The sequence below is a fragment of the Ochotona curzoniae genome, unplaced genomic scaffold (genome assembly GCF_017591425.1).
Source record: "Ochotona curzoniae isolate NIBS_2020 unplaced genomic scaffold, NIBS_Ocur_1.0 contig_2754, whole genome shotgun sequence".
Taxonomy (NCBI): domain Eukaryota; kingdom Metazoa; phylum Chordata; class Mammalia; order Lagomorpha; family Ochotonidae; genus Ochotona; species Ochotona curzoniae.
This window is the reverse complement of record NW_024465582.1, coordinates 3,570,439-3,595,049: the sequence shown is the minus strand read 5'-3', so window position 1 is coordinate 3,595,049 and position 24,611 is coordinate 3,570,439.

Genomic DNA, 24,611 nt, shown 5'->3' with positions numbered 1-24,611 from the left:
TTGGCTGAGTCTACAGCCTGGGGTCGGGCTGGGTAAAGCCCTGCCTGATGCTGGTGGGGCAGAAACTGTGGCACTGGATCCTTGTCTAGAGCTCAGGCTTGCTGCTCTTACGGGTCATCCTGATTTTCCTTAGCAATATAGTTGTGGACCTCGCCCACTTCCATTTGGTGGTCACAGTGGAAACTGCTTTGCTGAATTTGGAAGCTGTATGTTTCTTTCCCTGTAAGTGCGTCAGTTAACCTGTACACTCCTGGAGCAGTTTCTCTCTCTCTTTCTCTCTCTCTCTCTTTCTGAGATTTATCTATTTTTATTGCAAGGTCAGATATACAGAGAGGAGGACAGACAGAAAAATCTTCTGTCTGAAGAGTCACTCCCCACGTGACCATAATGGCCGGTGCTGAGCCAATATGAAGCCAGGAGCCTCTTCTGGGTCTCCCACATGGGTGCAGGGTCCCAAAGCTTTGGGCCGTCCTCCACTGCTTTCCCAGGCCACAAGCGGGGAGCTGGATGGGAAGTGGGGCCACCAGTATTTGAACTGGCACCCATATGGGATCCTGTGCTGGGCCAGGAGCGGTTTCTCTATTTTTTTCCATTTTGACAGCCAAGAAGTAGACTGCAGGTGGAGAGAGACTTGCTCTTTGTCATTGTAAAGAGGGGAACGTAGTTGAAAAGGAAGTCAGTTCCACTTAAGGAGGGCATGGTGATATTTTTGCAGATTTTAATGTGGGCAGGGGCTGGGACTGGAGGAGAAGGTTGGGGACCCTTGGGGCGCCACATACAATAAGGGTATTGGCTATCCATCTGTGACCTTTGCCAACGTTTTTCTTTGGTGGTGAAGATGACTGTCCTGGGCTGGGAATCCAGATATGCTGTTCATGTTTGGTTGCACCAGTTTCAGTTTCCTCCTTGATTCCTGTCCATGGTGAGACACTGAAGCTCCTTTCTGTTCAGCACCTAGAAGATGAGAACGGGGAGAGGGACGTGTGTGCCCTGTGTTAACAGCCTCGGTCATCAGCAGTGTATTATATGAGGCTGACAAGCGCAATTGGTTCTGTGGACAGCAATCATGTCCTCATCCCGGGGGCACAGCTCGTGCTCAGAGGAGGTGGTGAGGCTCTAACTCGTGCTGCATGATGAGTGCAGGAAAAAGCCCTGTGAGCCTCCCATCCAGCTGGTGACCTTGGCTACCCATCTCTTATCCCTCATGCCCATACATTGTCCAGGTGTCTGTTTGAGAGAGATCTGCTTTGCATTGAGAACAGCATGAAGAAGAGGAGCTCATGGTGGTTATTGCCAGATGTGCAGGCACCTGGCATGCCCTGCTTGCAGGTGGCAGTGAGTTAAGTGCCGTGCTGAGGGCACAGGGCCAGTGTTCTGTCAATGGGCTTCTCGGGGGAGCTGGTGACTCCTGTGCAGTTGCATGCCACTTGAACAACCTCTTGGTCTTGGTCCTCCTCTCCAGTGTTCCCAGGGTCAGCAAGGACACTGCTTTGGGGTCCCTCTGCTGTTCTTGCCCTTCAGTATTCACCACCATTCTGGTCCATGGTGGTTTTGCGCCTCCAAGTTGCTGCAAATACTGAATTAGCAATGCTGGGCTTTGCTCCTGGTTGAAGGCTGCCGTCGGACTCCTGTAAATGGACAAACTGTATTTTATGTGTGTTTTGTTCAATGCACTTTATTTGATTAATGTATACTGTTGGGTAGTTAACAATGAGCTTATGACCAATAGCTAATAATTGATGCCTGAACTAGGCTTATGGAGCCTGTGTGTTTTCTTTGTAAGGTTGAACAGCCTTCTTGCCCTAAGAAACAGGAGTAGTGTCTCAGCACTGTGTGTGTGAGATGGTTGTTGACAGAGAAATCGCCAGCGGAAGTAACTAAGAGCAGAAGAGACTAAGTGGCAGGCGCAGACTGTAGGCAGAGAGCTGTCCTGCTGAGGGGTTCCCTCAGCGGGGAGTGTATGCACTGTGAGGCTTAGCTCCCCTTCTGTCTCATGGATTCCTGGGGATGACTGGGAGGTGGCCCTCCTGTCCCATAGAGGTGGTGTGAGATCACACCAGACATGTCTAAGGTTTATTAAGGAGTCTTTATTAACCAAGCTTGGTGATAACAGAGCACACTAGAAATAGCAAGTCACAAGTCCATATGGTAATCCACCCAATCATAATCAACCAAACATAACCCCAAGAGGAACAAATGGTCATTACTCTTAAGTCCATCGTTAAGCTGAAGACCTATGTCCCAGCTTCCCCAGCAGAATAAGAGACGTGCAACAAATAACCTGGGCGCACTTACAAAGCTGCAGACATTCACCCCTCCCCAGCCTCTCTGCCCACATTCCACTACTGCAAGGCCTCAGCTCTGCTGGAACTCCCAACAACACACAAACCAGAAATAATGTTGCTATCTTCATTGTCCCACCTAAGCAGTAGACAGAGGGGTGAGGAATACAGACACACAGGGGCTATACTCAGGAGATACTTGTCTTTGAGCAGTCATTGCGGTCACCTGGGGAGTGAATCAGCGAACAGAAGATCTTTCTCTCTCCTCCTCTCTGTATGTCTGACTTTGCAATGAAAATAAGTAAATCTTTAAACAAAAAGGAAATTTCTAATAAAGTATTGTCAACTGTAGTCCCTTGGTGTGCTATCTAGAACACTAAGATGGCACCCTGCTAATTTTATTTTGCTCCTTGATAACCAGACTGTCTTTCCATACCTCTAGTGTATAATCAATACTCTTTTTACTCATTCCAATATCAGCTTGTTCTTAGATACCCCTGAGTGACAGATGTGTTGCTTGTCTTTGCACTGAATGATACTCTAATGTAATGTTCTCTAGTTCCACCCATGTTGCCACAAATGACACGTTTCTGTATTTTGGATGCCGCAGTTGTATTCTGTTGTGTATGATGGACACTTAGGCTGACGGTGACTTAGCTGTTGTGAGTAGTGCTATGGTGACCAGGCTGGGAGTTTGCCTTTGACCCCAGGCCCTGTGATGGGATTGCTGGCTCACCTGTGGTAGTTGTGTGTCTACCCGTGTGGTGGCTGTTGGAGCTGCTCCTGGGCTCTGCTTTGGGGGGGTCATCTGAAGGAGGCACAAAGGCTGTGAGCCCAGGTGGTAGGACCCCACTTCTCCAGAAGCTTTGTGTCAGGATGTGGCTGGCTTTAAGTCCTGCTCAGGGTATGGAATTTGCCCCCAATCCCTCTGGAGGTGGCTGCGGGGTGGGCGGCTGGAGTGGGGCTGCACTGCGGTCACAGTACAGCCTGTGCTGGAATGGACAGCGTGAGTCACTGCCAAGTGTAAGCACAGCCTCCCTGCTCCTCTGCATATGTAAATACTCAATACAGCACCGGGTATTGAGAGGTGAGACACCCTCTGGTTTGTGCCACAGCAGCCTAGTTCTTGCTTTTGTCATTAAATTATGCTGAGAGGATGACATATAGATGAGAATCACAGCACAGCCAGGGATTCCTGGTCCTCTCTAATGCATGAAACAGATCTCTAAGTGGGATGACCCCAACTCCAGTACAAGTCATCTGCTTGCTGAGAGGTGAAAATGAGGTGCGTTCTCTTCCTGGGACCTTGCTGCCTGCGCTGAGCATGAGAGATCCAGCAGGTCTTGCTGCTTTCAGAAGGGTTTGCAGGTCTTTTGCATTTACTGTCTTCAGAGAAAAGAACATACTGAGTGACTTCAGAGCCTGCACTGGGTTGAAGCCAGAAGACAACATCCTAATGTGTGTTGTGAAGCACGGCGCAGTTTGTCCAGGATCGTGTGTGTCCAGGTGCCCAGAGTGACTGGTGCGACACTGCCCAGAGGCGCACATTGCATTGGCTCCTGTGGGGTTGTCCTACTCTGCATTCCCGTATGGGATTAATGGAGACTCTTGTCAGTGTACAAACTTATAGGTAGGAACTTCCTCAAACTGCTGTATCCCCATTTCTTAGGCAAACACTTTGCTGAATGGGTTTATGAGGTGTTGTTGCAGTCTCAGTTCTAGCAGCCACTCTCCTTTTCACACCCTCTTGTCGTCTGCTTGGCTCAGCCTTGTTTCCTGGAGGTTTCAGTGCTACTGGTGGGTTTGCTCTGTGGCTGGTGCACAGCTCCCTCTTAGGGCTGGTCTCAGAGCCAACCCAGGGCCTTTCTTTGTTCTGTAGCGCACCTAAAGTAACAATGGGTATTGCAGACATTTGTAAGAGCTAAGCACTGATTTTAGGATGATGCAAATTTACGTTAGAATTAAAATTTTTAAAGGTTTATTACTATCATCTTTATTTGTTACACAGAGAAGAGTGACAGGTCTTCCATCTGCTGGTTCACTCCCCAAATGCCTGCAATGGCTGGAGTTGAGCTAATGTAAAGCCAGAGTGAAGGGTCCCAAGGACTTGGACCATCCTCTATTGCTTTCCCAGGCCATGAGAAGGGAGCTGGATTGGCAAGTGGAGCAGTTGGGACATGAACTGGTGCACAGTTGGGGCACTAAACGTGTACAAGAAGGCAACGCGTGCCTTTTGGGGTTTGCTGTTGCTGTATTGTTGTAGCTCTCAAGATTCCATTTGGAATGTCTTTTCTCTCTGTGTATTTTGTGTGTCACATTTTTTCCTGAGATCTCTGGCTTTTGGAAGCAGATGCTGTATGTGTTGTCACCCCTAGAGGAAGAGTACATCGTTCTGGGGCTCTTCCATGCAGCCCCTTTCCATGCAGCCGGTGGGGATGAACCCTGGGCCAAATGAACACCACACCATGTGAGCAGTGAGCCCACTCCATTCCATGCTGTTGTGGCTCTGCTTCCAGCATTTGAACCTCATAGCCCATGGTGATGTGCAGTGGCGAGAAGCCAGGGGTGGACAAATCTAGGCATCTGTCTGGAGCAAAATACTAAATGTTCCATTTGCATTCCAGCCAGGCTTGGTGTGTTGTGGTCAGTAAAGGCGGGGGAGGAGATCAAAACGAGCCCGCCTCACAGAGCAGTTTTGACTGCCCCACTGTCCGCTTCAGGGGAGGGAAGGTGGGCAGCTGCTTCTCAGTGCATGCTTGGAATGGCGTGGGACAGGCTGGTGCCTGTTAACAGTAAGCTTCTTTATCACCTCAAGCGCTTTCTGCTTTTCCTCTCCAGATTGTTTTCTGGAATGCTGGAATATTTGCTCAGGAATGTGGAGGTTGGTGGTGGTGGTGGAGGTTTTGCCAGCACCAGGGAAAGGTGAGGAGGAGCCTGCTCCCTGTCTGCCTGCCTGCCTGCAGGTGGTGGGCAACAGGGGGCTGTAGTTAATAAAATGCCTGAGGTTTGTGTCAAATGAGCAGATACTAGGTGCTCTTGTCACAAAGAAATAAGTCTGGGTTATGATAGATGTGCTTAATGTTTTGCCTGCAGTAGGCATTTTACTGTCTGCGTGCAGCCCGTTGCGTCCCGTTATAATCTGGTGTGGGATATTTAAGGGAAACCCACACTGCTTGTAGCATCCGGATATCTGTTGGGGGGTTCCGTGTGTCTCCCTCTCTCCTCTATGTGTGCCTCTCATCTTGGTTGTTTTTGTCTTCAGGCTTCTCTCTGGCACCAGCTTTCCCCTTCTCTCCTGGTGATCTGCAGCTCCTGGGAGCACCTCTCTCTCAGTGGTCCTGTGTGGATCTGGCCCAGAGCTCTCAGGCATGGCACCTGTCTTTTTTATGGGGATTATAGGCTTTTTTTATAGGGATTATTTTGTCTTAAGTTCAAGGATATTCATTCCTCCATCAGTAGACTGACGTTTCCTACAACAAATGTCTTTCAAATGTCTTTCAAATGTCTTTCAAAAACAGACCATGTCTTTCAAAATCAGCCTGTTTATTTGACAGATTTAAAAATATTTTTATTGGAAAAGCAGATTTACAGAAAGAAGGAGATACAAAGATCTTCCATCCACTGGTTCACTCTTCAAGTGGCCACAACTGCTGGGGCTGAGCTGATCTGAAGCCAGGAGCCAGGAACCTCTTCCAGGTCTCCCATGAGTGTGCAGAGTCCCAAGACTTTGGGCTGTCCTCTACTGCTTTTCCAGGCCACAAACATGGAGCTGAACGGAAAGTGGAGGAGCTGGGGCACAAACTGGTACCCATGGGATCCCGGACATGCCAGGTGACAATTTAGCTGCTGAGCCATCGTGCTGCGCCTTATTTAGCAGATTTAGACTCTGTTCTGATATGGTGCTTTGGATTAAACTGCTGCTTGTGTCGTTGGAATCCCATATCATAATGCCAGATGAGGCCCAGCAGGTGCACTTCCAATCCAGGTTCCTGCTGATGCATTTCAGACAGCAGTGGGTGATGGAGCAAGTGTTTGGGTCCTTGTCTCCTGGCAGGAGCCCCAGATGGAGCTCCTGGCTTTGGTCTAACCCAGTCCTGAGCATTGTGGCCAGTTAGACAGGGAACCAGTGGATGAGAGAAACCTTTCTCCTTCTGTCCGTCTCTCTTGTCACTATATTTTCAAATAAATAAAATCTTTATTTAAAAAAAAAAGAAGTGAAGAACCCTCTTAGATAGTTAATGTGCCCATGGTAGTGTGGGCTATGATTTCTTTGTGAATCACCCCAAAGCTGTGTGCCATCTGTGGCTCCTCGGTTTGATGTTGACTTCTGGGTCCCACCTGCACACCCAGCACATGGGCACCCTGATTGTTGGCCGTGAAGGTTGTGGCAGGGGCATGGCTCCCTGTTGGGGACGCTCTGCAGAAAGTCCCTCTCGGCTCCTTGGCTCAATTTTCCTGTTTGCTTTTCCTCCCCAGACTTGAGCATAGGTCTGGCTTCCTGCCAGCCATCCTTACTGATCTGAGGGCCTTACTTTCTGCCTAAGAGAATCACCCATTTCACTTGTCCCTGTTCAGTCAGCTTGCCTGCGAATGCCCGCCTCAGGTGGCCTCCCAATTGGGCTTCCTAGTGGCTCAGGCAGCCTGGGGAGGAGTGCCAGGCTCTCTGACCCTGAATGCCTATGGCTTTGGCTGGTCCAGCCCCTCACTTAGACCCATTCCTGCCCTTTGCTGCTTCTGGGATTCATTCAGTCCAGCACATTTCCTATCCTACTGTCTGCTCCTGCCACAAGCCCCCTCCTTCGGAGGAGGTTTCTTGGATCTCCTTCCCGGCGGTAGCTTCTTTATTCCAGCATCACAGGATTCACTAAATTGGATGACAGAGAAAGCACGGAGTCCCCGAGTGACCTCCTGAGAGCAGAATCGGTTCTCGCTTTATCTTCCTAGGCTTTGGTGCGTGGCCCTGGGCTGTGCACAGCCACGGGTAACTGAAGGACAGATTAACAGGATGCCTATCAGCTGCACCCCACAGCGGCTGTCAGGTGCGATGGGGCCACCCCTTGATGGATTTCCCGAGCTCATACATGGTGGGGCGGCTTTTCATCTCTTCACAATCAGTGTGATGGTTGGCTGTGTTGCCCGTCTTGGATCTCCAGGCTGAGCTAAGAAGGGCCTCACGTGTTATTTTCTCTCTGTTGTTTGTTGGATAGGCTGACTGTTGTGTGCTGCGAGAATGTTACACATCTTGACTTATCCTGAATGGGCTGGGTCGGGTGACAAGAGGAGTGTCTGAGGCAAAAGCTGGGTGCTGGTGGGCACTTCGTCGTAACTGATGTCTACAGTTATTGATGCATCTCCATTCAGAGACAATTTTTTGAAGATTTCTTAGTTTTTATTTTGAAAGACAGAGATTTCATTGAGAAAGAGAGACAGAGATCTTCCATCCACTGGTTCACTCTCCAGGTGTCCACAGTGGCCTGAGCCGATCCCATCTGAAGCCAGGAACTTCTTCCGGATCTCCTGCAAGGGTGCAGGGGCCCAAGGACTGGGGCCATCCTCCACTGCTTTCCCAGTCTGTAAGCAAGGAGCTGGATCAGAAATGGAGCAGCCAGAGCTGCTGACGCCAGTGTATGGTGCCAGTGCCACAGGTGGAAAATTAGCTTGCTAAAACTATCACACCAGTATCTAGAGAGAATTTCCAGTGTCGCTGAAGGTATCTATAGGGTTAAGTTTCTGGAGATTTCTTAGTAAGTTCACAAGTGTGGAAGAGCAGTTGTCCTCAGAGCAGGACTATACAGAGGGCTCGGGGGGTTGTTTATAACAAAGTTGATGCTGACCCAAGAAGATGAATCAAATCAAGAAAGAGGCTCGGGTGAGCCTCTGGGACTTGTTCTCAGCTTTCTAGGAGACACAGCAGTGCCTGCTTGGTGAATTCCGCATGGGCTGATTTCCAGTCCCCTGAAGGAGGGCAGGAGTGAGGAGCTGTCATCTTCTTTGGCCCTAGTTTGGCGCCAACTCCTGTCACGTTGTGGCTGTTGAGGTGTTGGCTCTGAGTCTATATTCTGTGAACCTGTGGGAGTCCCTTTGAACCACATGTGCTCTGTGAGCTGGCAGAGCTTCTGCCAGGCCAGGACTGAGGCTCAGCAGTAGCAGATCTTCATACTGCTCTCTGGGCCTTGGTGGCTGAGTTGGTAACGTGCTTGTTTGCTTGTTGATAGAAGCTTAGGCATAGTGGAGGCCTCTTTGGGTGGGCTCCTGCTGCTGGGATTGACTTCCTGTGTGGACTGCTAACTGTGAAGGTGTTTTTTTTTTTTTTTTTTTTTTTGCCTCAAGGGCTCTCCATTACAGGGGTGTTGCAGCTTGGGCACCGCGCCTTGGCATCTGAGGTAGGTGGGCACTGTCCGGTTGTGCAGGCTGGGAGTCTCCCTTGGTGTTCTCTTCCTGCACCTCTGGTAGTCTCGCCACGTTCTTTATGCCCCCTGCCACTCTTGCTGATGAAGAGAAAGGCCTGTTGTCCAGCAGAGGGCCACTGCACCAAAGCTGTGACGTCACTAGAGAGTGACAGGGCACCTGGGAGCGCAGTTGGTTGTTGAACTGTGACGTGTAGCTTTGTAGAATGTGGTGATTACTTATGGAGCTGACCAGCTTCATGACAACCCTGATTTTCAGCAACCATCTTAGTCATTGCTGATGGAAAATGCTCTTAAGACTCGATGGGAAGTTCATGAATTCAGGCGTATCTTTAATAAGGACATTCCAAGTAACATAGTTGTGTTGCCACACCTAGTGCAGATATTACTGTTGCTGTTAAAATAAAATTGGCAGGTCTTAGGAATTTTTCCCAGAGGGAATCCGCTGCTGACCTTGGGGCTGGCTCCCTGCCTACTGTAGTTCTCAAGGATTTGCACCTGTACTTTGCCTTTTTCCAAGGGTGATGTCACTGCTTTTGCACACCCAGCTGGGACCTTAGAGTTGGGCGAGCTGCACAGTGTGAATGTTCCTGGGCCACTTGGGCACTTTCACAGCAGGCACTTCAACTGCATGGCTTGGGGCCACCTCCTCACGTCCTATTGAACTGAGCCTAAGACGCTTCCTGGGGAAAGGAGGCCTCAGAGAGGCAGGGCCATCTTACCCTTGGTTGCTCTCTGACCTCTGGACCCTGCATGTCTAAAATTTTATTTCAACAGACATAAACTTACACATTGCCAACTGGTGTTCATTTTCTGTAAGCAGATGGCTTTGAGGCCTCACTTAAATAGACAATGAGGGATTCATGAACCAGTGATAGCCAGAATATTCTGGAAAACTCTTCAGTTCTCCATACCATTCCTGGCTGTTCTTTGAGTATTTGGATGGGTGGATGGCTTCAGTGTGCTTCACAGCACAGGATCGTGAGCCAAGGAGTGCTGGACTTGGAGTAGCAAGAACAGCGACTGATGGAGACCTTGGTTTCTTTGTGGATGATAAATGGAAAGCCAGCCATTTCTGCACATTCTGAAATCTGAGACTGTAGATGCTAGTGTTTTGGTTTGTTCAGTTTTCAAGATTTTTGTTAACATGAGGAAATGGGTCAGCCTTACCTGGTTTTGGTAGAATGTATTGTGTTTGTGACTGAGAATTGGGGTGTCATGTCATTCTACCCCTGCCTTCTGTCCCTTCCCATTTCTGAAATGCATGGCTTAAGGAAGAGCATATTCCAAAACAAGCATGAAGAACTTTGCCAAAATCTGTAAATGCACACTGTCCTGAATGCTGTTTTCAAACTGTGTACTAGAAAGGCCTTGGAATACGGTTTCCCCCAGATATTTCATGTATTAATAGCATTTCAATGTTTTTCCAAATTGTGAGGACAGAAGTCCATTGGTGGATAGCACACTGTGAGGGAGCTGCACTGGCTGTGGGATGGAGCCATTCTGTGTCCTTCTGCAGGTTGTGCTAATTGGGCAGGACATAGATGGAGTATTCTAGAACTGTTTTTTTTTCAATGACCACAACTCCTTTTTAAATGAGTAAATTTCATCTTTTTCTGTTTTGAGGTGTTGCTGTCCCTGTAAGTTGGGCTGACATGCCCTTGTGGCTGTGACATCTTCGCCTGATTCATGAGTGAAGAAAAGTGGCCTCCGCCCTCCGTCTACTTGGTAAGCACAACCGCTTGGGAAGCAAGGGTTGCACACAGTGAGTAGGTGGAGGTGGGTTGGTAGCTCTCAAGCTTTACTTACTCCCTGCTGTTGGGGGTGGTGGTGAGCAGCCACATTTTGCAAAAGAAGCAGTGCGGCCTCATTAGTTTACTCATGTGGTGTGCCCTTTGTAGCGCCCAAGTCCACTGCTGGAAGAGTTGTCTGCTCCTGTTGTCCTCAGCAGAATGTGTCGGAACTGCCATTGTGGGACTGGATGGCTTTGTGTCTCCTTGTGGCCTCGCTGTTTGCAATGTTGGCCTCTTTCTTCTGTCTAGGCAAGTGCCTGCCTGCTGGTGCTCCGAAGGTCACCAGCTTTACGACGTGTCGTGAAGTTCACGGCCATGTTTTTTGGTTTGGTGATTGTGTCAGGCTGTGGATGGTGTCCGGGAGATTGTTTCTTCTCAGAGACCCATGGGGAGGGGGAGGGTGCAGATACTTGTGGGCCCAGTTGCTTGGAGATTTCTGGGTGTGTAAGGAGGTGCCCTCTGGATCTCCCTGTGTGGGGGTGTCTTCTCTAGCAGGTCTCACCTAAGGGATGCTGTTTGTAACTTACAGTTCAGGGACTTTGCTGTGGCAGAGCTCTGCTGCTTAGGGCCTGGGGTGGCCCCCGGGGCTGCCTGCCTGATCCCTTCACCCTTACCCCCAGTGGCTCATCCTGTGCTGTGTGGGTGTCTCTGTCCTTTCCAGGCCTCTGGGGGAATTGGGCCACTCTGATTGCTCTGCTTTGCTTTGTTTTGTTTGCCTGAAGCCTGAGCAAAGCCATAGAAGGCAAAGCAGAGGTCGGAAAGATTGGTGGGAGATTCTCGGCAGTGAATGCCACCATATTTTCCTAAGATTGTGTCTAAGAATAGTGGGTGGTGCTGGTGTTTCCCAGCCAACCCGTGGGATTAGGCGGGTGGCTCTGGTTGTGGCTGGGGAGCACAGCTCTGATTTTATTTTTAGAACACTTCAGTTAGGGTCGCTGCCCTGTTCCTTGCTCAGCAGCCACATCCCTCGGGAACTGTCTCCTGCTTGCCTTATAGGCAACACTCCTGGCCTCAGCGGTGGTTTGAAGGTCCCGTACTTGCACGCTCTGTCCACTCAGTGTCCCACCTGCACGCTCCGTCCACTCAGTGTCCCACCTGCACGCTCTGCCCACTCAGTGTCCCACCTGCACGCTCTGTCCGCTCACGGTGTCCCACCTGCACGCTCCGTCCGCTCACAGTGTCCCACCTGCACGCTCCGTCCACTCACGGTGTCCCACCTGCACACTCTGTCCACTCAGTGTCCCACCTGCACGCTCCGTCCACTCACAGTGTCCCACCTGCACGCTCCGTCCACTCAGTGTCCCACCTGCACGCTCCGTCCACTCACAGTGTCCCACCTGCACGCTCCGTCCACTCAGTGTCCCACCTGCACGCTCTGTCCACTCACAGTGTCCCACCTGCACGCTCTGCCCACTCAGTGTCCCACCTGCACGCTCCGTCCACTCAGTGTCCCACCTGCACGCTCCGTCCACTCACAGTGTCCCACCTGCACGCTCCGTCCACTCACGGTGTCCCACCTGCACGCTCCGTCCACTCACAGTGTCCCACCTGCACGCTCTGTCCACTCAGTGTCCCACCTGCACGCTCTGCCCACTCAGTGTCCCACCTGCACGCTCCGTCCACTCACAGTGTCCCACCTGCACGCTCCGTCCACTCAGTGTCCCACCTGCACGCTCTGTCCGCTCACGGTGTCCCACCTGCACGCTCCGTCCACTCACAGTGTCCCACCTGCACGCTCCGTCCACTCAGTGTCCCACCTGCACGCTCCGTCCACTCTGTTCCATGGCTCAGGTTTGGCCAACCTGTCATTTGTTCATTTACTCCTCCAGCACTGCAGACATCTGCCTGTTGTTGACAAAACATAATCAGTGAGGCAGCTGCTGCAGAGGGAAGATGTTGACTCACGATTGGAAGGGCTTGAGTGAGGCCACGTGTACAGAGCAAGAACCTCAGAAACCACATAGTGAGGCGAGGAGTGGAGGGAAGCTTGAGGCCGAAGCCAGCTTTTATGACAACCGTAGCGTGGTAGCAGACCCCCTGGCCTCATGGCCTTTCACGAAGACCTCCCTACAGGTTCTGTCACCATCCGGGGGCTGAGACCTTCCTACCAGGCCTTGGGAGCAGTGATTAGCGTTGTGTGCATAGTAAGGCCTTACACAGTTCCTCCAGTTTCTCCTCCTCCTTTATCATCTTTTTTTTTTTTAATTTTTAAAATTTTCTCTCCTGCGGTTTCTCAGTAAGAAAGAATCCATCTTCCATGTTAAAAGGCTTCTTGGCCTTTTGGCTAAGATCAACAACAACATTGATCTGCCAGCTCTGGTGTATTCTCCAGCTCTGACCCTCTTCTGCCCCTCCCCCGGGCCTGTGGGCCTGTAACGGCGGTCCTCAGGCGTGGGCTTTCTGGGTTCTTTCTGAGCTCACTGTGATCACGGACGTGATGCCTGGACGTGGCCACCAGCAACACTATGTCGCAGCCTGCTTTAGATGAGCCCCAGTGGCTGGCGTAGTGAGCCGTCGGCAGTGTTGGAGCTGTCAGTCTCTCTCAACTCCTTGAAGAACTTTCTGCCTCTTATTTCTGGCCACATTTTCTGACCTGGCCCCTAAATCTCTGCTTGTTCCATCTAAATCTCAACGCTTACCTCCCTGCCAGTGACCACTGTATCCTGTAGGGTTCCTGGACTGATGCATGTGCCCGGCTCACGTCGGTACCTGCCATTCTCAGCATCTGGATGGTTTATGTGGGCTGTTGGCTTTAGTGCCACTGAGTGCGTTACTCCTTCAGTCTATCTGGTCAAGACCCATCCTCTGAGCCTCAGAATTATTTATTCAACTGTGTCTGGCTTCATGACTTGGCTCTCTTGTTTGTGTCTTCAAACTAAAAGGCTCAGGCCAAGCTCTCCACCTCTCACCCTCATCTGCTAAGCTTGATGCTCTGTAGTGATGCTCTTTTTTGTGGTCACAGAAAGGCAAATCCATTTTTGCTGTTGTTCAGGCCAGAAAAGGTGGAATGGTACTTGATTCCTCTCTTTCTCTCACACTCCAAATCTGAGCTGTCTAGAAATTTAATTACGATGTATTTTTCAAAACCCATTGAAAACCTGACCACTTGCAGCATCCTCCCTGTTCTGTAGGGCTGGCTCCCAGCACCTTGCCTTTGGTGACTGTACTCACCACGCAGTGGTCTCTGCTTCTTGCTGTGCCTCTGCAGTGCTGTGTGCACACATTGGCTCTGCCTGAGCCACAGGGAACCATCATCCTCTGTGGCTCTGGAGCCTGTCTCTTCTTCCTTCTTGTTCAGCTTAAACTGGTCTCATGGCTCTCTCTCCCACATGGCAGCCACATTGCTTCCTCTGTGGTTTTAGAGCTCCTTGATGTGTCTGTAGCATTCTGCTGGAGAATTCCTCATCTTTGTTCCTGCTGCTTCAGGTTCATTCACTGTTATTAGATCAAGTTGTTAAAATTGATGCAGTACCTCTAATAATTTCTGTTTTCCTTCTCTGTGTCATGATTTTTTTTCTCCAAAGAGTTGAAAAATGTGTTGCTTACCCATTTTTTAAAAATTTTGTGTAGTTTTATTTCTGCAGTGCACCCTCAACCAGAGCAGAAGTTTTTATTTTATTTTAGCTTGTTTTGGATCACTGCTTCAACTCAAGGCATAGAAAAGACTGTAAAATGCAATTAATTGTTCATAATTATTTGTAGAATGAATGGCTTGATTGTTGATGGAATTGTGTGAATGAAACCCCATTTGTAATTTGGACAGAGAGCTACAAGTCTGTGAGCTTGCCTGCAGGAAGATCAGTGGAATTTGTTTCTTTCCGGTCACAGCTAGATCTTGGCACATGGCATATCATTTCACCTGTATTGTCCAGAAGATGAATATCTGGTTGCTAACCAATCTTAGCTTGTAAGAATCCTGCTCTGTGGACCCTTACCTGCTGTCTCCATGAGCTGGTAGATCAGGTCACACCCTGTCTGTCCACACATTCACTGCATGTCTGTACAGTGTGAATTTACAGTTTGGCTCATGGAGCTCTTTGATATGTACCCAAGCTCCAAGTCCCCGACTTGGTTATCACATTCATCTTCATCTTCGACTTAACTCTGGCACATAATGTCTAAAAGCGTATGTGTTACTTAATGAAGTCGTTCGTATTGAAACTGTTGTAACCCATAACTTCCTAATGGTCCTTAGGGGTGCGATAAAATGTGCCGATGTGCTGCATTTCATTTAAGATGCTTATTGCATGAGCTTGCAATGGTTATAATTGGGCTTGCTATTTTCATTATGGACAATTCCTGTGTTGTCCAGCTGGGGTCACGGGCCTCTCTGCTTTCCCAAGTGGTCTTCACTGTTTTTCAGCCCTGGTGAGTTCATTCACAGGTTGCCAGGTGAGGGAAGAATGTGAGAGCCGTCTGAGTCTGTCTTGCTGATGGTTGCCCGAGTTGTAAAGAGATGTGAAAACCAAGTATCCAGAGAGCACCAGGGGCAAAGCCAGAGCCGTGGCTCTCCTGACGGGAGGATCAGATTTCAGTTCCATCCTGACATTTAACATTTCCTCAGCCAAGCATTTGGACTACTATCAGTGTCACGGAGAAATCTTATCAGGATCATCTTCAAGGAGTATGTACTATTCAACATAAAAATAGCACAGTGTGGCACGGCTGTCAGGTCGTGGAGCAAGCCAGGCACAGGATTCTCAAGCTGTATTTGCTGTATCATGATAATCTGGTGCCCCGAGTCCAGAAAAGAAAGAGTTTGTGTTCCCTGCTGTGCTGGGAGACGATTCTGGCCAGTTGAGTGGACAGAATATGTCTGGAGTTGGCCTGTCTGCCCATCTGTCTTCCCTGCCTGTCCATAAAGCAATTTCCACAGAAGGATTCATGGAGTTGAATGCATACACACACACACACACACACAGGACACATGGAGTAATAGAACTAAAAGCTAAGTTTGTTGCATTATGAAAATCTTTAAAACTTTGCATGCTTTCATAATACATATTTTTCATAAAATGTTAAAGATACCTTATTTTAATGGATTTCAAAATTTTCTTTTCAGAATAAGCTCATCTTTTAGGTTCGGTTTTACACCAGCCCTTTGAAGTAGCTTTGTAGATAGAGTTGATGATAGAATGGAATGTAGCTGACTGTAGATATATAGAACTTACTTTGGAATAGAAAACTGTGTAGGCACCATTGGATGCTTTGCCTGTAGATTTGTAGTAGATGCGATTGGTATAGAGATTGACAGGAGTAGAGCTAAAGATCACAGCCTCGTTGGGATGTGATGTGTGCTGGTGAAGGCTTATGGTCCGTGAAATCAATCTCTAACCGTGTGCCAGTGTGGAGATTTGTAGCTTGCTCAGGACATTGTGCTAAATGAGTTGACTGGCTGCAGAAGCCTCTTCCTGTTAAGAAAGTACGGCTGGGGAGCACCTTGCAAAGAGTCTGGGGACTGAGTGCTAACTGCCTGGCTGCCATGTATGTTGCAAATAAGCTACTTTCTTCCAGCAGAAATACATGCTTCTTGCTGAGTTTGTGTGATGTGCACAGCCGCTGTGTGTACAGGTACAGCCCTCCCTGAAGGCATGCTGGTGCCTTGCTGCTGGTTCCTTCCATGAATGTGAGCAGCACACGTGGTGTGTTCCCAGCTTGGTGTGTAGCAGGTGCCGAAAAGTAGGAGCAGCGTCAGGGAAACGGGTGGAAGACGGCCTGTTTCCTTTAGCAGCGCTCATGCTAAAATGCCACTACCTGTTTAGGGATCCCCTTCCTGTTTCTTTTCTATATTTTTGTGGAGTACCCTCCTTATTACTCAGTTTGGTGCCTAGTTGTATGTTAACTTTATCCTTCTGATGTGGTATTTTCTAGAAGTTGATTACATATCTATTTAACAGCTTTCTGTTTCACATACTGCTGTATTATTTTAGTATTATAAAAAAAATGCCCACATAGCATTTTTAGTTTGTTTTGAGACATGGTAAGAACAGTAAATTGCCACAGTCTTACTTAGCTCTGTGATTATAACAGTGGCTTCTATCTGTCCTAACTTCCACATTTTAAAGGAAATTAATCTTTTTTTTTTTTTTTTTTTTTTTTTGCTTTTTTGCTTTTTTGCAAGTGGAGTTAGACAGAGCTATCTTCCACGTGCTGGTTTGCTCCCCAAATGGCAGTAACAGCTGGGACTTGGCCTGTCTGAAACCAGGGGTTTGGGGTTTTATCCAGGTCTCCCAGTTGAGTGACAGGAGCCCATGTTCTCAGGGCATCTGTTGTTGCTTTCCCACATGCATTAGCAGGGAGGTGGACTGTAAGTGGAACAGCGGGGTTAAACCAGTGCTCACACAGGATGCCTGTATCATCGGTGACAGCTTAACTTTTACAAACTCTGTGGCAAAGCTTTCTCAAGGAATTTCTGATTCCTTGCACACATTATGAATGGTCAAGTAGACCTAAAATTAACAGTTTCTAACCAGATGGGCATGATTTGTGAAGAGCAAGGATTTGGAGTAGCTTCTGTCTTTGAGTTGATGTACCAATCCAAGTGTAAGGAGTATGGGATGTGGTCACCCTTGGGACAATTCCACTCACATCAGGTTTATATTTGAAGGAAGACCTAGAGAAGCTCACCAGAAAAGTCAGAGTCATGCTTGAAACATCACAAGGCCATTGTGAAAGCATTTCATAATCTCTAATAGTAATCTAATAATAATCCAAAACAGTGGCTCCAATTATTTGCCTGCATCCCAGGCAGTGGCGCAGTTGCTTTACATACATCCTATTGTCTTCTCAACAATCATACGAAGAAACTCTAATAACATTATTGGTTTAAACATGAGTGAACTAAAGTGTAGAGAGGCTAATAAACTCTTCAAGGTCACAGATGAGTGAGCCTGGTGAGAAATGCACACTGTCTTAATCCAATGTACCATGCCCTTTACTTGTCCCAAGGCGACTTTTGGGTCAGATATTGCATTGAAGGATTACAAAGTAATAAACCTACCTCTTTAAAATGTTTTTGAAAATACTGTGGCTGTAGGTTTCTATAAATAGTATTCTGGTTTTATTTTACTATACTAGCAACGGCTTTGAGGGTTGGAAGATGGCCTTACTATGCAAGTTTGTTGTAAAAAAAAACACATGATTAGTGGTTGATCTCAACCCAGAGACCCTCAAGGACGTACATCTGTACAAACACATGATGCCTTCTTCCTGTACATATGGGCACCACGGACTCACTGGGATCAGCTCGTGTTTTATTGGAAATTGTGTTTTTCTTGCTGGTGGAGCCCACTAACAACTTTTCTTTTTAAAGTTGCATGCATCTATTTGTAAGAAGAGAGAAGGAGAAATCCTCCATTTGCTGTTTGGCTACCCCTCTCCTCACAAAATGACCACAGCAGCCAGCTCTGGGTGAGGGTGAGGTCAGAAGCCCCAAACCCCATCCACATCTCCTACTTTGGTGACAAGGGCCTCGGTGCTTGGGCCATCATCCACTGCTTAACCAGGTGCTTAAGTAGGAAGCTGGATTGGATGTGCATTAGCCAGTAATTAAACCAGCACTCCAACAGGAGATGTCAGCATCTGAAGCAGCCTAATTTGTTGTGCCACAAACCTGGTGTTAGCATACATTTTTGGTGGAGAGTTAACAACCAGTGATGGCATTCATGATAATAAAGATGGCATACCATTGTAAGTGCTGTGCCAAATAGTTCAGATAGGATTAAGTGATAAAGCATGAGGAGGAAACAGCATTTGGTGGCTGGGGTGAAGTGAGGAGAGCAACAGTGTTGTGGATTGGGATGAAGCGGTGGGCAGGAATGAGAGCATGGAGGGGATTGTAAGCTGGGACATGAAATGTTAGGGTTTGTTATGGGTGAGGGAAGTGTTCGCAGAGGCAGTGATGGGGAAGGATTTCTAACTCATCAGTTACATCATTAGGATCACTTAGAACATATTCTGAGGTAGCCAGAGGAAAAGCAGAATAAATAGCCCATTAGGAGGCTGTCACAGGTGACTGGGTAAGTCATGGTGGTGGCAGGAAGTGTGTTGGGTTTAAAGTTGGTTACTAGAGTGACCCTGTACTGCTGTGATGGATTGAGTATTGCAGGCAAGAGGAATGCGTTGAAAATGAATTAGGAGTCTTGTGTTTGAGTACTTGAATGAGTGGTGTTCAACCTGCTGAAACAGAGAAGTATTGGGGAAATGTAGTTTTTGGAGGGAAAATCAAGAATTCCCCTAGGGTCCTGTTGATGTAGAGTTGAAAGCTTCCACTTCTTACCCATGTGGAGAGAATAGGGAGTCTCCTATATGAGTCTAGACTGTTGGGACATTGTTGGGGTGTCTACATTTTTGGGAGTTGTTGCTATAAGTCCAGGTCCTCTCGCCCTGGGAACACTGCACAGAGGAATATACTGTCTTAGTCATTAATGCTGGTAGGTTTCAGGAGGCTGGCAGTATCTGTTGCAAAGCTCTTCACAATACTTGATTTGATGTAGGTGTGTTCTGACATTTGGGAAGTGATCTCAGGAGTAGCACTTAACCTAGGGATTCGGGCTGGTCCACATCCCTTTTTGGAGTTCCTGGGTTCAGTTCATGGCTCCTGCACCTGGGAGGCAGCAGGGATGGTTTACCTCACTGGGAGGCCAGGACTGGGGAGTGAACTGCTGAAGGGTTCTCTCTCACCTTCTCTGTCTTTGACTCTCAAAGAAATAAAGATTCATTAAATGGAAATGACCTTGTAAAGTGACAGAAAATCCCCAAAATATCTCACTCAAAATCTTAGTAGCAAAGTTTTCCTTCTTGACCCATGAAATGCTATTTTTGCAATAAGCAAGAAGGTCAGACTCTATTAAATATTTGGTGTGATTTTTTTTCTTTGCTGTTTGTGTTTTTCTCCCAGTCTGCAGCTCAAGCTCCCGTTGTCCTTTGCCCTTGGATTTCGGGAGGCTCTGGGTGAGGTAGGCATGAGTTTTAATGATTTTCCTAACTTCAAGTATTATCAACTGGTTATTTTTGACACAAAAATTTTCCTGTTTTCTTGCCCTTCATTGCTCTGTTAATTTTTATCCCCACCCCCAGGGATGTTGGGGTAGTGGATGGCTTGGTGTTTCAGAGGTCTGTTTCATTTTTGTCAGTGGGGTTAGCCATGTCAGGGTTCAGCAGTGGACATCTTTATGGATGCAGGGACTTTCTGGCAACACCTGCCGCATGCTGTTCATGTGCCACAGCAGTGAGCCACACAGGACTTGAGATCACCTTCTGTGCATCCTTAAGACGTTTTCTTCAAAGCTGAAGCCTTCAAAGCTCAGGTCTCCAGTGCTGTACCAGCAGCTTGACATGCTGATGTTTCTGTCAAAGAGAAATATCCATTAATGTAGGCTCACATTTCTCCTAGCTATTGGAAGCCAGATCTGTCACCATCTACTAGGGATCTGTGAGGCGAGGATCCCACCAAATCAGGCGAGGATTCTGCACCAAATCAGGACCTGGGGGCTGTGGGTTGAGGTGCAGCTTACATTGTGTGCTTCCAGAATTCCCACTGGGAAGCTGAGAAAAGGATAAAGTTGTATAATTTGTAGGGCATGGTACTCAGGAATGTGTTCCCATAAGGGAGCTTAGGAATAGAGGACCACCAAGGCAAAGTGGTGTTTTCCAAGGGGATCATCTCATTGATACAGTTTCAGAAATCATTCTTAAAATTCATGATTGAGAAATTGAGGGCCAGATTTTAAAAAATCAGGTGAGTAGGTGAGCATGCCTTGAGTGCCCATGATGGAGTTAAGATCACAGGCTATACTTTCTTTTTCTTTTTAGTAATTCAAAGGGCAGAGTGATGGAGAAGCACTTAGGACCAGAGAGAGACAGATCTTCCACTTGATGCTTCACTTCCCAGATGCCAGAAGGAGGCTGAGCTGGGCCAGGTAGAGAAGCCTGGAACCAGGAACTCTGAGTTTCCCACATGGTTGGAGGGACCAAAGGACTTGAATCATCCTCAGCCGCCTTCCTAGCCACTAGAGCTGGGAGGTGGATGGAAAGTGGAGTCGCCAGGCTGCGAATTGACTTGGCTCTCAGATGGGATGGAGGCTCTGGGGCATTGCCTTCATCAGGGCTACACATGGGTCTCAGGTAGCATAGCGAAACAACCGAGGAGCCATCTGCTTCATCTCGTCAGGGCTTGTCACGATTCTCCATGAGCTGCCTGCACTGTGGTGTGGCTTCAGATCCGATTTTATGATTTTATGACTGAGCCAGGCTTTAGATGGGCTCAGTGAGGGAAAGGATTGATCTACGTCATTTTTTTCTGTTTTGGAGATTACAGCATCATAGAACATCTGTTTATTGTCACCGCTGGTAATAGTCTGATAAAGACACAACACTGTAGTATCAGCAACCATGGAAGATGCTTGAGAAATCAGGTAAACTAGCCACTTTTCCCCTTTCTTGCCATCTGTTTCTGTGTGACTGCCTTTGTGTAGAGAAAGATCTAGAATGATATCCGCTAGATACTGGGCATTTGAGTTGGGCAAGAAATAAGTTCAGATAAGTGGCCCTACAACAGGCAGTAAGGTTACAGCTATGTGAAGATTTGAGAAGCTGGGGTCATGAAGCCTGGCCCTATTGTTCTCCCAGAGTCCTGGTTTCTGGAAAGATTGTCCCGAGAGCCATCCCATTCCTGGAAAGGACTTGGAAGACTCTCCTAAGGGGGCGGATTCTCTTCCAGCTCCAAGCTATTGCATCTGACTTGAGGAATCATGTTTCTGCCACATTCATTCTTGCCCCCAAAGTTCCTGTCTTGAGATCAGCAGTCAGCAGCAGGGCGTTTGTAGCCCATCAGTATGCCCTTAGGTGGCTGATGGTAAGTGTTTAATATTCCCCCTTCTCTCCAGCTTATGAGTAACCCTGGGCAAGTCAGAAACACCCCAGCTGTCTCATTTTCCTCTCCTGTGGAGGCAGCTACCATAATTTTCTTCTGATTATGGGTGGTGACAAATGCTATAATTAAAGTAAATTATAATAGTGAATGCCTAGCTTTTTTTCCAAAGGTGTTGTATAAACAGATAGATTGACTCTAATGCTGCCCCCAGTGCTCACCTGTTGGTCTGCACTGCTGCTCCCGGAATGGTGAGGCTTCCTGTTGAGTCCTGTTAGGTCCCTCTAGGATGAGTTGGGAAGGCTCCTGTGTATTCCATGTGACACTTCATGGAACGAGACCTTCCTGGGACTTGTGCTCATTTGGCCCAGTGTGGCTGCTGCAGTGTGCCATCAGTGTGGCTGCCACAGGCCCGCAGAGCACACCCTGACCCAGTGGTTGGGCTGTGGATATACTAATAGGACTTTGGGATACACATCAAATGATGGGACGGACTTCCCTCTGCATCTTCTCCCTGCCTCTCTTTCCCAGCAAGTGCAGGTCATTCTTACCTTTCTCTTTTAAGTGTGAGTGTGTTGTTAGGTACAGGTCAATTTCCTTGAGCTGTACCATACGTCAGAAGTACGCTGATTCACGAGAGAAAATGAAAGCTGCACAGGTAAAATAACAGAAGTCATTTTGGGTGTCCTTTGTTTGTTTGTTTTTTTAAAGGTTTCTTTATTTTTATTGGAAAGGCAGCTTTCCAGAGAAGGACAGACAGACAGAAAGATCTTCCATTCACCAGTTCACTCTCCAGATGGCCTCTGTGGCTAGAGCTGAGCTCATCTGAAGGCAGGAACGAGGAGCCTCCTCCCACCTGCCTCGTGGGTGCACGGCCCCAAAGGCATTGGACCATCTGCTTCTTTCCCAGGCCGTAAGCAGGGAGCTGGATGGGAAATGGAGCAACTGGGACACAATCTAGCGCCTATATGGGATATCAGTGCGTGAAGGTGGAGAATTAGCTCATTGAGCTACAGTGCTGGTCCCTGGATGTCCTTTCTGAAAGACTAAATTTGCGGTGTACATGTCGGCTCCAGGAAAAGAGAAAAGCCGTTTCTTGTGTCCCTGCCGTCAGTGCACAATCCGAGCCCACCTGGGATCCACCTGTACATTGTACAGCTGCACTCAGGAGACTCGCGAGCACACAGCTTATGCTTGTCCTCGCCTTCAACCCTGAACTCGGAGTGTGACCTTGCCCTCCCAGGACAGCCCTTCCACGTGATGCTGCACCCCCTTGCCTTTACAGTGAGGCACACACTCAGGGCAGCACCCACCCCATTTGTCCTGCACTGTGTCATGGATGTTTAAGATGCTTGTAATTGGAACCCTTGCTAGCACTGACTCTGGCTCTGGGAACTTGCTATCCCAGTGTTTGTCCTTATCAGTGTCAGGGGCATATTTGATCTGCTCTTATGAATTAGTAGTATTGTAAAACCCAAGTGCCAGTCACTGTTCTTAAGGTGCTTACAGTATGGTGTGCTGACTGTGTTTGAGAACTGGGGAGGGCAGTTGATAGATGTCAGGGAGGGAGGGCCGTGCTGTTATGTAGTTGCCAGCACATAGCAAGGTTTTTTCTGCAGTCCTTGGAGGGCTCCTGAGTTACAGCTGCAACCACATGCTGCTGCTGGGGTAAGGGCTCTGGAAATGGAGCCCAGACCCTTACTTTGCTGTACCCTACACGCATGAAGTTTAGAATGGAGTGGTTGGAATTGCCATGGTACAATTCAATAGCATTAGGAGCTGATGTGATCAGATGCGAAGGGTGAGGCTTTTGTGTTGGAATTGGAGTCCTTAGGTGAGCTATACCCAATGAGGAATCCTGGAACAGGTCTTCATGGAACATTGGTTTACCAGCCTCTTCATCTTGCATGTGGATTCTCCTGATGGATTCATTCCCATGTTTTAAGTCCCTTGGTCCCTTGGTCACATGTTTTGCAGCAGCCTGAATTTGGTGAGCAGTCCGATTCTTGTAAACAATGCTTGGGAAGCAAAGTTCATGATGATTTGAGCAGCTCTGATAGCAGTGATCAGGCCAGGAAGTAGATGAAAAGTTTCTTAAGAGCAAAGAGTGTGATAATGTAAGCAGGTGAATTGAACCTTCATGACCATGCTTGTTTTTGTGACTTTAAAATGTCCAAGATAGAGTGGTCTGTGCCAGCTTTGTAGATTACAGAACCCTGTGTCTTTGTTGTCAAATTATATGGGTAGTTGAGAAGAGTAGTGCTCAAAATTTGAGAAATACATATTCAGGTGATAAGTTCAGAAATGTTTATCAAGGCAAGTGCTGTGTGTAAGTGGCATGTACAGTCTGCATGTGCTGTATCTGGCGGGGTCACACTGAGGTTACAGCATCTAATATTAAAAAGTATTCTTTGATAGAATTGTGTCCAAAGTGTTTTATTGATGGTAGTGAAAATCCATATGGGTGAAATGTTCAAGCACCAATGTCTTCCAACACAGCGGAGGATTCAACTACCAACTGTAAATCACCTCCCTTGTTCTCTGTGTGGCAAAGTAGAATCTGTAGTTTGAACACTGTCCAGTGATGGCTTTGGGGTCCATCCCGCACTCACCATGGGTAGAGTGGATCATGTGCTGCCCCGCTTAGTTTCTGTCTTCTGTAACCATTGCTATACCCCATTCCCAACACTTTTTTTCTCTCATTTATGGATTAGTGGGCTCATGGGTTTTAAGGTGAAAGAGACGAATGGATCCCATTTCTGGATGAAAGCTGCTTTGGAGAGCATTTTCAACTTTCTTTAGCGTACTTCATCCACCGTGTCACGGAGAAGGAAGTTGAACGAAAGTGGAGGAGCCCCAGGTCTGTATCTTCGAGCTGATAGCCATCTAATGTCCATGCTGGCACTGCTGAACGTTACGTGAATGTGGGAGATGCTCTCAAGTAAAGGGAGGCCATTGGCCGGTGGATGAATGACAGTGAGGCCGAACACAGCTACTTGGATTTCATAGGTGATCTGTGGAGCCACTATTACGTGTATTTTCCACTTTATTTGAAGGAAAACTCCACCTAATTTGCTTAGAGCAAGCGTTTAGAAGGACTTTTTCCTTATTGCCTTTTGACACTTTGTTAGAATTGAAAGAGGAGAGAAATGGCGAAAGTTGCACAAGGGCTGTTAAAGGGAGTGCTCATTTTTTATCTTCTATCACATGCCTAGAGTTACACTGGGCTCCCCAAGCCGCCTGTGGTCATGATTAGTCC